Raw genomic sequence first — 13351 nt, forward strand, 5'->3', positions numbered from 1 at the left:
TCGCGTCCTGCGTGAAGGATTACGCCCCGCGTCTTGTAGATACGCCCCGCGTCTTCAAGCCTCTGATCTTGGCATGCTCCGCGAATGCGTCTTACGCACGGTGTATTGGCAAATACGTCCCGCGTGAGAGAGTACGCCCCGCATAAGGTGAAGGGCGCGCTGCGTGTTTGCGTTTTGACGTTGATTTCTCCGGACGCCTTGTTTACGCGCTGCGTATTGAGGACACGCCCCGCGTGGTGCCGGATTTTCCCACGGGTTGAAGCTTAGCTTATAGGTGTATTATTTCTAGAAAATATAAACTATATCCTAAAAACATAACCTAAGCATTTATATACATAAAAATAATTATTTTATTTTTCTGGGCTAACACCTTCATACCTTTTTACTTACTGTTTTAATTATTCAAATACATTCATAGGGAAATTAGTGAAATTGCTATCATTAATTTTATGTTAGGGAAATCCTAGAGGAAACTTAGTCAGAAACCCAATAGCAATTGATAGTGGGGGCTAATATTTCCTTAAGGACAGTGATTAATCACGTCCCTATTTTATGTTTGTGATCCCATATTTCTAACAATTACAATAGAAGAGAATGAGAGGTAGAAAAAGCGGAGCGATTTGAGAGATTCAGCATTAAGAGAATATAGTAGTTACTTTGGATAAAATAAATAACAAAACTAAAAAATCTAAAAAATTTACACAGCAGTTAGTGTTTTATTAGCTTGCCACATCTAGATATTTTTTTTATAGAAATTGGAACGAGACAGAACTTGGACGGGGTGAGCACCCGAGACCCAAGAACTGACAAACCCACAATATATTAAAAAAGAAAAAATAGGTGTTTGAACAAGAGAAGAAGAAAGAGAACAAACAAGAAGAAGGGGGAAGGAGAAAAGTTTAGGAAAGGTCAAGAAAAACGTAAGTGAGAAATATTACAAATGTCATCATTGATAAACCTGTGGCAAAAAGCAGGAGCTGAAGGCCACCAATTGATCACTGAGGAAGAGACTCCAAACTTTGCCAATGCATCAGCAACTCTATTTCCTTCCCTAAAGATGTGTGTAAAAAGAATGTTCATCCTAGAGCAAATGCTGAGACAATGCAACCACTCTTGACGAATACTCCAAGGAACATCCATGGAACGATGTCGAAACAGATTAACTACGTACATGGAGTCTGACTCAATCCAAAGCTGATGTCAATCTTTCTCCCAAGCAAGTTCAATTGCGAAAATAGCGGCTCTCAATTCCGCCAAATAAGCAAAAGAAGGAGGGGTAGAAAAGGCAAAACAACCTTTGGGAAAGCCACGATAGTTGCGAAAAATGTCTCCCGCTCGTACCTCACCAGGAGTGCCAAAAGCAGAGCCGTCCACATTGACTTTAACCCAGCCCGGAGGAGGTTTAAGCCAATGGACCGGAATAATGTTGGGAGTAGGAGGCGGCCTAGGAGAAGCCAGAAGGCGGGATAAGATAGCAGCATCTCTCCGAGAAGAGCAAAAACCTTTAGAAGTGGTCAAGAACTCTCGAATCATTCAAAAGAGGGTGTTTTATTAAGATGTCACATCATACAATCAAGTCTCTAACTTTTTGACAAGTGTTTTTTTCTTCCACATTTTATATAGATAATAGATGCCTTATTCTTATATTCATATTTATATATGTAAATAAATTAAAAACCCCGTGCATTGCGCGGGTCAAAAGCTAGAAAAGTGTATTAAAGTCACTCATCTTTCCATTATTTATTGATTAACCTTTTAAATTAAACACATTGAATCCTTAAGCTTAAACTTTCACTTCCTTAAGAGTTCAATTTTTTTTTTTTTGAACTCTTAAGGAAGTGAAAGAGTTCAATTAAGTTGTTAATGGGAGGCTTAATGTGTCCAATTTGAAAAATCAATAGTAGACCTTACAGAGAGAAGAAGAACAAACAAGGAATAATTACAAGAAATGAGTCCCTTCTACAACAAGTACATGAAAATATTCTTAAAAAGCTACCATCCTCCATACAAAACACATTTAAATATTATTATTAATATTACCACTAACTCATACTCACTTCCAACTAATTCTTTCATGCTATTCTTTACAAAAAGTTTTAACAAAATTTAATCATTATTTACTAAATTAAATTTAGTTACATCCTTCTATATATTCATAAAATAGGATTCAAATATATTTATTAAATAGTCATACTACCTTTTTTTTTATATCATTAATATATATAAAGTAACGTTATAATGAAAAAAACATACACATTTAATATAATAATTATAAAATAAATGCTCGTGCATTGCACGGGTCTATTACTAGCATTCTATATATAAAGAAAAATCAACATTCAATTTATTTTTAAGATAAATAATTAATTTTTTTTTTTAGTTTTGGACACGCCACTGTCCAAAAGTTGCCGGAATCCCTTTATAGGATTCCTACAACAGATATTCATTATGGTACCTAAAGTGCCGTAATTAGTTAATTTTTAACCATAGTTTCAAAACAGTACATTTTAAAGAATTATTTTATAACTAATACTATATTAGAAATAAATTTTTTAAATGGTACCAAATTGGAGTTTAACCCCTACATTAATGATTACGTGTAAATTAACATTTTTTTAAAAATTAACTTTTAAATTTTATATAATATTTACGTGTAAATTGTATTCAAAAAAAAATATTTACGTGTAAATTAACAAATAGATTTACAGATTTATTGGTCAGAAGTCAAAAGCTAAATTATTTGAAAATTACAAAAACAGGTCCTAATTGAAATATATGGGCCTATCAAAACAACCTTGAACAAGTATAAAGCCCAAGGCTTTTTCTTTATAAAACTAGGGTCAATTACATGAATATCATAATTAAGTACAAAATTACAACGGTGCCCGCTATGGTTACTTTGTTTTATACAAAGTACCGTTACTTGGTGTGGTTTTCACCATTGGATGATGGAGCATAAAATTCATCCAATGGTGAAAATGAGCACCAAGTAACGGTACTTTGTATAAAACAAAGTAACCATAGCGGACACCAAATTACAACTAAGTCATATCATCAAATTTAATTCTTAATATGTCATTATTCTTTATATATTATGATTTTACACTCTAATTTAAAAGTTCTAAACTCTAATTCATAAATCATAAACCCTAGAAAATATATTCTATGCTTCTAATTTATAAATTCTAATCTTTAAAATATATTAAAAGTACTGATTTTATTAGTTTAATATAATCCAAAATTATCATTTAACATAGTTGTAAATAGTTTTTAAAAGATGGATTTCTGTGTAATTTTCCCATAAAACTATGCCTCAATTCCTCTCTTGAAAATAAATTTTGAGAGTGGAGTTAGGTATGTCTTTACATACATACTACCATTTCAATATTATGAAATTTTACGTTAATAAAGAAATAATCTCACTTTTAAAAAAAAAACTAATTTATAAGATTATAATTTTAGGTGCCCGCTATGGTTACTTTGTTTTTTACAAAGTACCGTTACTTGGTGTGGTTTTCACATAAAATTAATCCAATGGTGAAAACCACACCAAGTAACGGTACTTTGTAAAAAACAAAGTAACCATAGCGAACACCTATAATTTTAAATAAATATATATTAATCTAACGTATAATTTTATATTTTTTAGTATTAATAATAAATTACTATATAAATATAATTAAAATATATATTATACCATTTTAAAAATAATAATATAAAATAATTTAATAAAAATATGTGTATTTATAATATATATTTTTAAAAATTTAGAAATAATAAAATTATAGAATAACTTAGTCATTTCTAAAAAAACTAAAATAATAACAATAAATAATATAATTAACTAAAACTATAAAACAATGTTTTTAAAGTTTTAAATCATATAATGAGAATATAGTTAAATAAAAATATTTTAAAATAATAAAAACAATTCATTACCGACCATACGACAATGTTCAAAATATGGTGGAAACACTAATATATAGTTAGTAGATATATTCGTGGGTTGGGTCGGACGAATCTAATCGAGTTTGATATATAATTACCTTATCCAAACTCAACTCATTCTTGGACTAGCCAAACTAAGGAAACTATTTTCCAAACCTAACCCGACCACCCAACTAATATAATATATTTATTTTTTTAAAAAATTAAATTAAATTGAAATTAAACCATGTATAATGCATGTGCAAAAGAAAAATGTTTTAAAGGGTTAATTATAGAACTAACCCAATTGAGAGATTCGTTTATATATTTAGACCCATTGCAACATTTCTTACTAAACTAGACGCTTTTAAAGTTAATTTTTCCAAAATATCCTTAGGATAATCATAACTTAACAAACCACTTTTACTTCACTCCACTCCACTTCTCATCCTTTACAATACAACTTCAATTTTATACATCAACAAAATCCAAACTCTTCGTGTAAATATTTTATTGATTTTACATACATAAATTCTTTTATATAGTTTAATTCTATGTATTTTGAGCTAGTTTGCACCTTGGAGACTGAAATTTGGAAGGTATATCCAACCTGATGGGTTCGCGGTTTATGGGTTTGATCCGCAGATTCGTAAACTGTGAAGCAAATTTTTTTCACAGTTTGTTGCCCTATTCCGTAATTGTTTGAACTGCGAAGCAAATTTCTTTTGACTGTTTTTCTTTAATTTCATTTTGACAATTATTTCTCAATAGTAGCATGATGTCAACCGGCCATGTTTTGTGTGAGATCGCGTGGAACAACCAATGGAGAACATAGAAAAAAGTCATGACATACATGGGTGGTGAATCAAAGTTGCTTCGGCTTTAACAAAAATCAACTTCGAGATTTTACAAAAGATAGTCTACACTTCTGTACGTGTCGATTCAATATCAGTTTACCTAGGTATGGCCATGCAAACAACTTATAGTCCAAATAAAGTTATTGGCTTAGTAGTTTCTATTGTTGATTCCAGTGACGTTGAGTTCTTTATAGAGTATTGTCGAATGAATCTAAGCGATGTGATCCCACTATATGTTACTTTTGAACTATCGTGCTAATTTATGTGATCGAATTTGTTTGTGCACATACCAATACTTATTTATTGCGTTAAGCTGTCATGATGGATTTGTGTTTAATATTCGTATTTGTACGATTTTCATGGTTGAGTTATATGGCATTTATTTTGGGCTACAACTTTCCTGGAAGAAAGGAGTGAGATAGTTGGTTGTTGAAATATATTCTCAATCAGATTTGGATTTTGTGCATGAAAGTGTGGAGGTGCACCATCCGTATTATTGGCTAATTTTTAGTTGCTTGGAGTTACGTGACAGAAATTGGGAGATTAGATTCATCCACTCTTATCATGAAAGTAATTGTGTTGCTGCATGGATGATAAATTTCACAAGACCATTTTCCTTAGGTAATCACAAGTGTGATGTGCCTCCTCCAGATATTTAAGAGATATTATATGAGAATCACAACGGGTGAGCCCTTATTCATATTATTCATGCGTAGTTTCTTTTTCTTATTTGTTTCGGGCTTTTGGCCCTCCTTATAATAAAAAAAATCAAGAACATTTAAAAAAAATATATAAAAACGGATTCCTCTATTTGTAAATCGATGAAACTATACAAGTTTTAATTATACTTTTCCATATTCAATAATTATTATTTTTCAACCCGAACTAATAATTTTATTTTTTTAGAAAGTTTAGATAAGTAGAACAAATATGATAACATTGAGATATTATCCCAAGGACCGAAAGGGATATTCACCTGGAGAAACGCCGTGTACAGATCCCCAAAGAAGATCCGGCGGGCGGATCTCCTTGATCCAGCTTGAAGGGATCCGCTGGCGAACCTATGAGGCGAATCTCCTCCTTCACCTGATTCACCACAGTAACGGCTAACCGCCGACTCGGCCATAAAGACCATTGATGAGCTATTAATTAGCTAACCGCCAGGTTAAAGATAACCTGTAACCGCCATTAATGGAGCATTAATGGAGACTTTCTAGTTGCTGAAGGTTACGACTTCCTAGCTATATATAGCCTACATCCCTAGGCTATCAAGGTACACATTCTCACATCCTTTGTCAATTCAGTTTGTTCCCTTGATTCACCTTACTGACTTTGGCATCGGAGCTTCCCCCCGTCGAACCCAACGACGCCCCCACAGGGACGGAAGTTGATCAGAATTTCTCTGCTTGTTATCAATTGGTGCGGTGAGCGTGGAATCCTTAATCGAACAAAGGGTTTTTCGTTCACATTAAAAAACTATGACAACTGGAGATCAGAATCCCTCTTCAGGGATTGAAACACCATTAGTTACACCATCCAGTGCTGGCCGCACAGATTCAACTACTCCTGCAACGCACGTCGAAAGTAGTATGAACCCAGATGCTTTCATCAACATGTGTGCACAAGCAATCGGAGAACGGTTTGGGCCCGAGACGGGGAATCGCCTGCGGTCATTTATGACCCTTCCTCCGCATTGGAGCATAGCGTCCACATCGGCTGTATCATCTTGGCCCTTATTAAACTTTGGACCGGGCGCCCAAAGTTCTTCATTTCTCCAAGCTCACAACACGGATTCTATGGTAACTACCACAGCAGCAGGTGGAGAACGTCAAATCAATCGGGAGTTATTCCCTAATGGCGCAAAAGGAAGTCAAAGAAACGATTCAACCCTTCCGGGCGGATCTACGGATCCTGGGTTAAATCTGGGTGGGTCCAAAATCCCGAGGCGCCCACGGACAAATCTCTCCCTTGGCGGATCCGAAGGGCGAACACACAAAAAACATAGAAAGGAGAAAGGTAGGCGGTCTAAATCACCTTCGCCTCGACGACCGAAATCCTCCCATCGTGGCCGATCGCCCCCATCTACTGGTCGCAGACGGAGTAAAAGGCCAAGGGAGACACCCCATTTGAGTGGACCACCTCCGCCGCCGCCCCCAGGAACTGTTGGTCACATCCCGTCGGGAAGCCATGGAGGGGGTAGTGGGCAAGCTCCCCCATGTGGGGGGCGGAGGAGGTAGTAGCGGAGGAGGCGGACGCGAAAGCGGAGGAGGGCATTCGCCATCAAATCCATCATTTGGGTCAAGCTCTTCTTCCTCTCCAAGCAGATCTCCACGAAGGGGTCGCCCAAGGGCGGATCCGGAGAATTTTGATGATAGAGTTAGAGCTCTGGTACTCCGTATGAATGAGGGAAATGCCAGGCATAATCCGTTCGCCAATAGAGATTCGCCTTTCGCAGCTTGGATTGAGGCGGAGGAAACAGATAGAGCTTTTAAAATACCTAATCTCGCTATATACACAGGTGTTGACAATCCGGAAGCTCACGTCAGAAAATACCGAATACTGCTTAAACTCAATCGTGCCATCGAGCCGGTGCTCTGCAAAATGTTTGTCACCACGCTAGGGGGTCCAGCCTATGGGTGGTTTCAGTCTCTACCTCCGGGCTCAATAAACAGTTTTGATCAATTGAGCAGGGAATTTTGCGCTAAATTCGCCGGCTGTATTCCTCCAGTGGTTAAATCAGGCAAGCTTTTTGAGTTAAAGCAGAAGGCGAACGAATCCCTTCGGGAGTACTGGACACTTTTAACCAATTGTGCATACAAATCGTTGATGTGGATATCTCCATAGCGGTGGAATGTTTTGTGAGAAACACCACTTGTAAGAGCTTGCAAGAAGATCTAATTCGAAAGAAACCCACCAGCATGGCAGAATTGATGGAGCGTTGTAAAGACTTTATCGAGGTGGATGACATTCGCCGAGGATCACTGTCATCGCCTAAAAGGGACAAGGGTGAATCTCGCCATCGAGATAGAGACAATGACAAGCATCAGGATTCTTCCTCTAGAAGCAGGCAACGAGGTTCTAAGAACAAATCAACATTTGTCACCTCTTTCACACCTCTCAACGCTTCTAAAAGTGAAGTCCTTATGTGGATCGAGAACAGTCAACACAAACGGAGCATTTCATACCCCGAACCAAAAGGGGGGGAGTACACCAATACTGGTAAAAATCCTAAAAATTATTGTAAATATCACAGGAAAAATGGCCATGACACCGATGCATGTTGGGAGTTAGCTCGGGAAATCGAGCGTCTCATTGAGAGAGGCAAATTGGATCGGTTCATTCAAAGTGATGGCAAGAAAGGAGATGGCGATAGATCCAAATAGGACCCAAAGAAGAAGGGAAAGGGTACCATTAATGTCATAGCAGGCGGACCTGGATACCAACCAATGCTGAAAAAGGCAAAGACCACCGCTCTTGAGAGAACATCGTTAAATCGCCCCTTTGCCGATGTAGGTCCTGAAATCTCTCCCCATGCGGATGCATTGGTCGTCACTATGATGGTGGAAGGCTGGGAGATGAAAAGAGTGATGATTGATACTGGGAGTTCGTGCAATGTCATCACTAGAGGAGCTTTCATCAAACTCATGATTGATCCAGTCCAAGTAGAGCCAACTGTGGTTGATATCCTAGGAGTGACGGGACACACTATCCAAACAAAAGGCCAAGTCGCTTTGGATTGCGAGCTTACAGACGATGATCAGGTCTGGAAAGGTGATTTGGAATTTTCTGTCTTGGATGGTCAGTTAGCTTACAATATCATCCTCGGACGGCCCTTTATCTCCGAAGTAGCAGCCCTTATCTCCATACGCCACTTAACGCTTTACATCCCCACGGTCAGAGGTAGCCAAAAGGTGGCCCAGGAGACATATTCGGCATCACTAATGATTCGCCCCCAATCTAAAGAAGAGGATGAGGAGGAGCTCGTCACAATGGCCTTGGGCGAGACAGAAATGTACCTTATGGCGGATGAAAAGCAGGTGCGAATGGCTAAAGGGCTCAAGGGCGAAATTAAAGATGCAATCACCAAGGTACTCCGTGAAGCGGAGGATGTCTTCGCATGGAAGGATGAGATTCTCCCCGGGATCAGTCCAGACGTGATCACTCACAAGCTCAACATTGACAAAGATGCAATTCCCGTAGCTCAGAAGCGAAGGAACCATGGGCTTGAAAGACAAAAGGTGATAGAGGAGGAGATCACCAAGCTTCAATGGGCGGACGCCATTAAGGAGGTACTTTACACTCAATGGTTGGCGAACGTCGTTCTGGTGAAGAAAGCAGGCGGATCTTACCGCATGTGTATCGACTTTACAGATCTTAACAAGGCTTGTCCCAAAGACAACTACCCTTTGCCATGTATTGACATACTCGTGGATGGAACTGCCGGACATGCGATGTACTCCTTTATAGACATGAAGTCGAGTTATCATCAAATTCCCATGGAGCCTTCAGATAGAATCAAAACCTCGTTCGTGACTCACCAAGCCACTTATTGCTTCAAAGTCATGCCCTTTGGGCTTAAGAACGCAGGAGCCACTTATCAGCGGATGATGAACAAAATATTCGCAGAAAGCAAAGGTGATAACTACTCAGTCTATGTGGATGACATGATCATTAAAAGCACAACCATAGAAAGGCATGCGGATGATGTAAAGGAGGTACTGGACGTACTTCGACGCCACAATATTAAGCTGAACCCAGAGAAGTGTACTTTTGGTGCGACGTATGGAAAATTCTTAGGGTTCATGATCAGCGAAAAAGGAGTTAGCCCAAATCCTGACAAGGTTAAGGCTGTCCTAGAAATGCAGGCACCACGGAACATCAGAGAAGTGCAACGCCTTAACGGGCGGATCATAGCCCTGGGCAGGTTTATCTCCTGTTCAGCGCGCAGATGTCAGCCCTTTTACGAGGTTATCAAGAAGCAAAAGGCGTTCGAATGGGACGAGGATTGTAAAAAGGCCTTTGAAGGGATCAAACGGTTTCTCACGGAGCCGCCCATGATGAGTCGGCCGATGAAAGGAGAGGACCTCTACATATACGTATCGGTTACGGATAAAGCCGTGTGCACGGTCATGATACGAGAGGAAGACGGCCATCAGTTTTCGATTTATTATGTGAGTAAGGTTCTGAAAGATGCCGAAACCAGATATTCTAGGCTTGATAAAATGGCGCTGGCTGTTGTCACCACAGCAATCCGCCTTAGGCCATATTTTCAGGCTCATACTGTGGTGGTTCGAACGAATATACCGATGAGAAAGGTGTTGCAGAAGCCGGACACTTCTGGAAGGTTGATGGAATGGGCAATCCGCCTTGGTGACTTCGATGTGAGATATGAAAGCAGGTCAGCTTTGAAAAGTCAGGTCTTGGCAGACTTTGTGAATGAATTCACTAAGGAAGGGATAGATCATCCCAAGCCTCCAATAGAAGAGTGGACAATGTACACCGACGGCGCCTCCTCGGCGAATGGAGCGGGCATAGGCGTTGTGATCAAGGGTCCCCAATACATAAAGTTACGGTACGCAGCAAAATTGAATTTTCATGCAACTAATAATGCTGCTGAATATGAAGCTCTGATATTGGGATTACGCCTACTAAAAGAAATCACTCCCGAGCGGATTGTGATCTATAGTGACTCCAAACTAATGGTCAATCAAGTAATCAAGAATTACGAGGTGAAAGATGATGTTTTGGCCAAATACGTAGCAGAAGCCAAAAAATTGCTAGATCACCTTGAGGCAAAAGAAACCAAATGGGAACTGATTCATGTACCCCGGGGGTCCAACACTGAGGCGGATCATTTAGCCAAAACGGCCTCCAGTGAGGAGAACTGGACAGATCCACAATGTCCCTTCGAAGTTAAAATAGCTCCAGCCTTCGCCTCAGAGGAAGTATCCCTACTCATAACAGTAGAAGATGACTGGAGATCGGCCATTCGCCAATATTTACTATATGGAACTTTACCTGAGGATAAGGAAGAGGCACGACGGATAGTTAGAAGAGCGGCTTATTTCTCCATGATCAACGATGGCCTTTATAGAAAATCTTTTAGCCACCCTTGGTTAAAGTGTATTCTGCCGGAGGAGGGACAACAAGTCCTCAAGGAGCTACATGAGGGGTCATGTGGGGCCCATGAAGCATCCGCCACCATTTTGAAGAAATCCAGGTTAGCAGGTTTTTACTGGCCCACGGCCGAACTGGATGCACAAAAATTGGTAGAATCTTGTCATAATTGCCAGATTCATGCGAATGAATCACATACTGCCAAACATCTCCAAAGGCCCATCATAGAAGGACGGCCATTCGCCCTCTGGGGAATAGACATCGTCGGGCCATTCCCTCCAACTCGCCGACAGAGGAAGTACGTGGTAGTGGCAGTGGATCATTTCACCAAGTGGGTAGAAGCCGAAGCTGTCTCCTCTATCACTGCAGAACGAATGGTGGAATTCGTCAAAGACAACATTGTTGGAAGATACGGTGTTCCGCATACCATCATCACTGATAATGGAACACAGTTCAACTGTAGCGAGTTCAAAACTTTCTGTGAAGAGTTGGGCATTCTGAACAGATTTGCCTCCGTTTATTATCCCCAGTCGAACGGAATGACCGAAGTCATGAACCGGACGATCGTAAAAGGGATAAAGAAGAGATTGGGAGAGCATGATAAGAAGTGGGCGGATCAGCTGACGAGCGTTTTATGGGCTTATCGCACCACTCCTAGGACGGCCATAGGAGAAACACCATTCGCCCTCTCTCATGGTGTAGAGGTTGTGATCCCAGTCGAAATACAGGTCCCAAGCGATAGAGTGGCCTTTTATTGTGAGGAGGACAACGGCAAAAGGCTAAGGGAAAGTCTGGATCAGGTAGGAGATCGAAGAGGCCAAGCCTATGTACGCATGGCGGCGTATAAACAACGGATCGCCGCTTACCATGATAAAAATGCCAAGCTTGTGGATTTGAATGTAGGTGATCTTGTGCTCCGAAAGGCCGACAAAATCCAGTCTCGAGAAGGCAAGGGCAAGTTAGGGCTCAACTGGACGGGTCCGTATCAGATAGTGGACAAGATTGGATCCGCCACATTTAAAATTCAGGACATGGAGGGCAACACATTGCCGCGCACATGGAACCTCCAAAATCTCCGCAAATATTTTGTCAGAAAATGAGGTGTACACACGGTCTTGAGTACTCTTTTTCCTTTAGTAAGCTTTTTCCCATGTGGTTTTTCTTACTAAAGGTTTTAACGAGGCTCACCTATAAGACCTGTTTGCTGTAATAAAGCATTTCTCCCATTAATAAACATCATTTGTTCTATTATCTGTGTTCTTTTTAAAGTTTATTGCAGCAATATCAATATTCCAGTCTTAAAAAGAAGGGGGGCATCCAACGCTCTCCGCATTAACAAAGTATCGCTATCTCATAGCTACTTTTTCTCCTTAGACATAAGAGAATCTATCTTATGGGCGGATCCATCTCTGAGAGGATCCCAATCTCTGATAGAGTTAAAACGATCCTTGGACGTAAGGTCTTTACACTCTCTTACATATCCTTCCCAAAAAAGGATTCACAAGTCCTACGGGCGGATCACTTCACCTCAAAGACAGGTAGCAAATTGATCCCCTAGGCAGCTTTACTTCCTTCAATGGAATAAAACAGCTTCTAACCTTCACAAAGGTCCATGCAATGGAGTATGGCTGGCCACCTACTCCAAAATAAATCCTACATGCCTATATATTTACTTACGCAAACGTAATAGTAAAATAAATAGCTGCCATAAAGGATTAAACAAATTGTACTTAAAGGATTTTTTACAAAAAGTAAACAACTAAGTAATAATGGGAGCATCCTCCTTTACACTATCTTTGCTTACGGCACTTGCCTGGGAAACCTCCTTCTCCAAAGCCTCGGATACGCAAGCCAAAGGTACCTCCTTCTCCACGAAAGATGTGGGACCAAGAGGAAGGGCGTTATCAGTGATCGGTTCTTCACCCGCCTTGGGGGGCACTTCCTCAAGCTCCACTAGCGTGACATTAGTGGAAGGCTTGCTTTCTTCCATGGGTCCCTTCATCCATCTCCGAACATATTCGCGGAGGTATTCCTTAGCGTCTGACATTTTGTCATATTTGGCTATGTCCTCTGGGTCGGGGACGGTGAACTGCGGATCTATAAAATTAATCTCGGGATGCGCCAGGGAAAAGTACACCATGAGCAGTTCGCCATAATAGAAGGCTTGTTCGCCCGCCATATATTCAGCTTCTCCTAGGGCGTCCTCATGGTTCTTGGCGTCTGTCATAATCTTTTCCTTTAGCTTCTCGATTTCCGCATCTCTAAGGACTAAGGCGGCTGTGGCAGAGGCAAGGTTCGCATTAGCAGAACGGATGTTCGCATTGGCTTCCGCTACCTCTTTCTCCAACTTTTCAATGGTTGCCTTATCCGCCACACCTTGAAGGAGCTCGGCCTCCATAGCACGTATGCGAGTATACATCTGTCAAAAACAAATAGTTTCGTTAAAAGAA

This window comes from Euphorbia lathyris, chromosome 1 (assembly GCF_963576675.1).
Source record: "Euphorbia lathyris chromosome 1, ddEupLath1.1, whole genome shotgun sequence".
Taxonomy (NCBI): domain Eukaryota; kingdom Viridiplantae; phylum Streptophyta; class Magnoliopsida; order Malpighiales; family Euphorbiaceae; genus Euphorbia; species Euphorbia lathyris.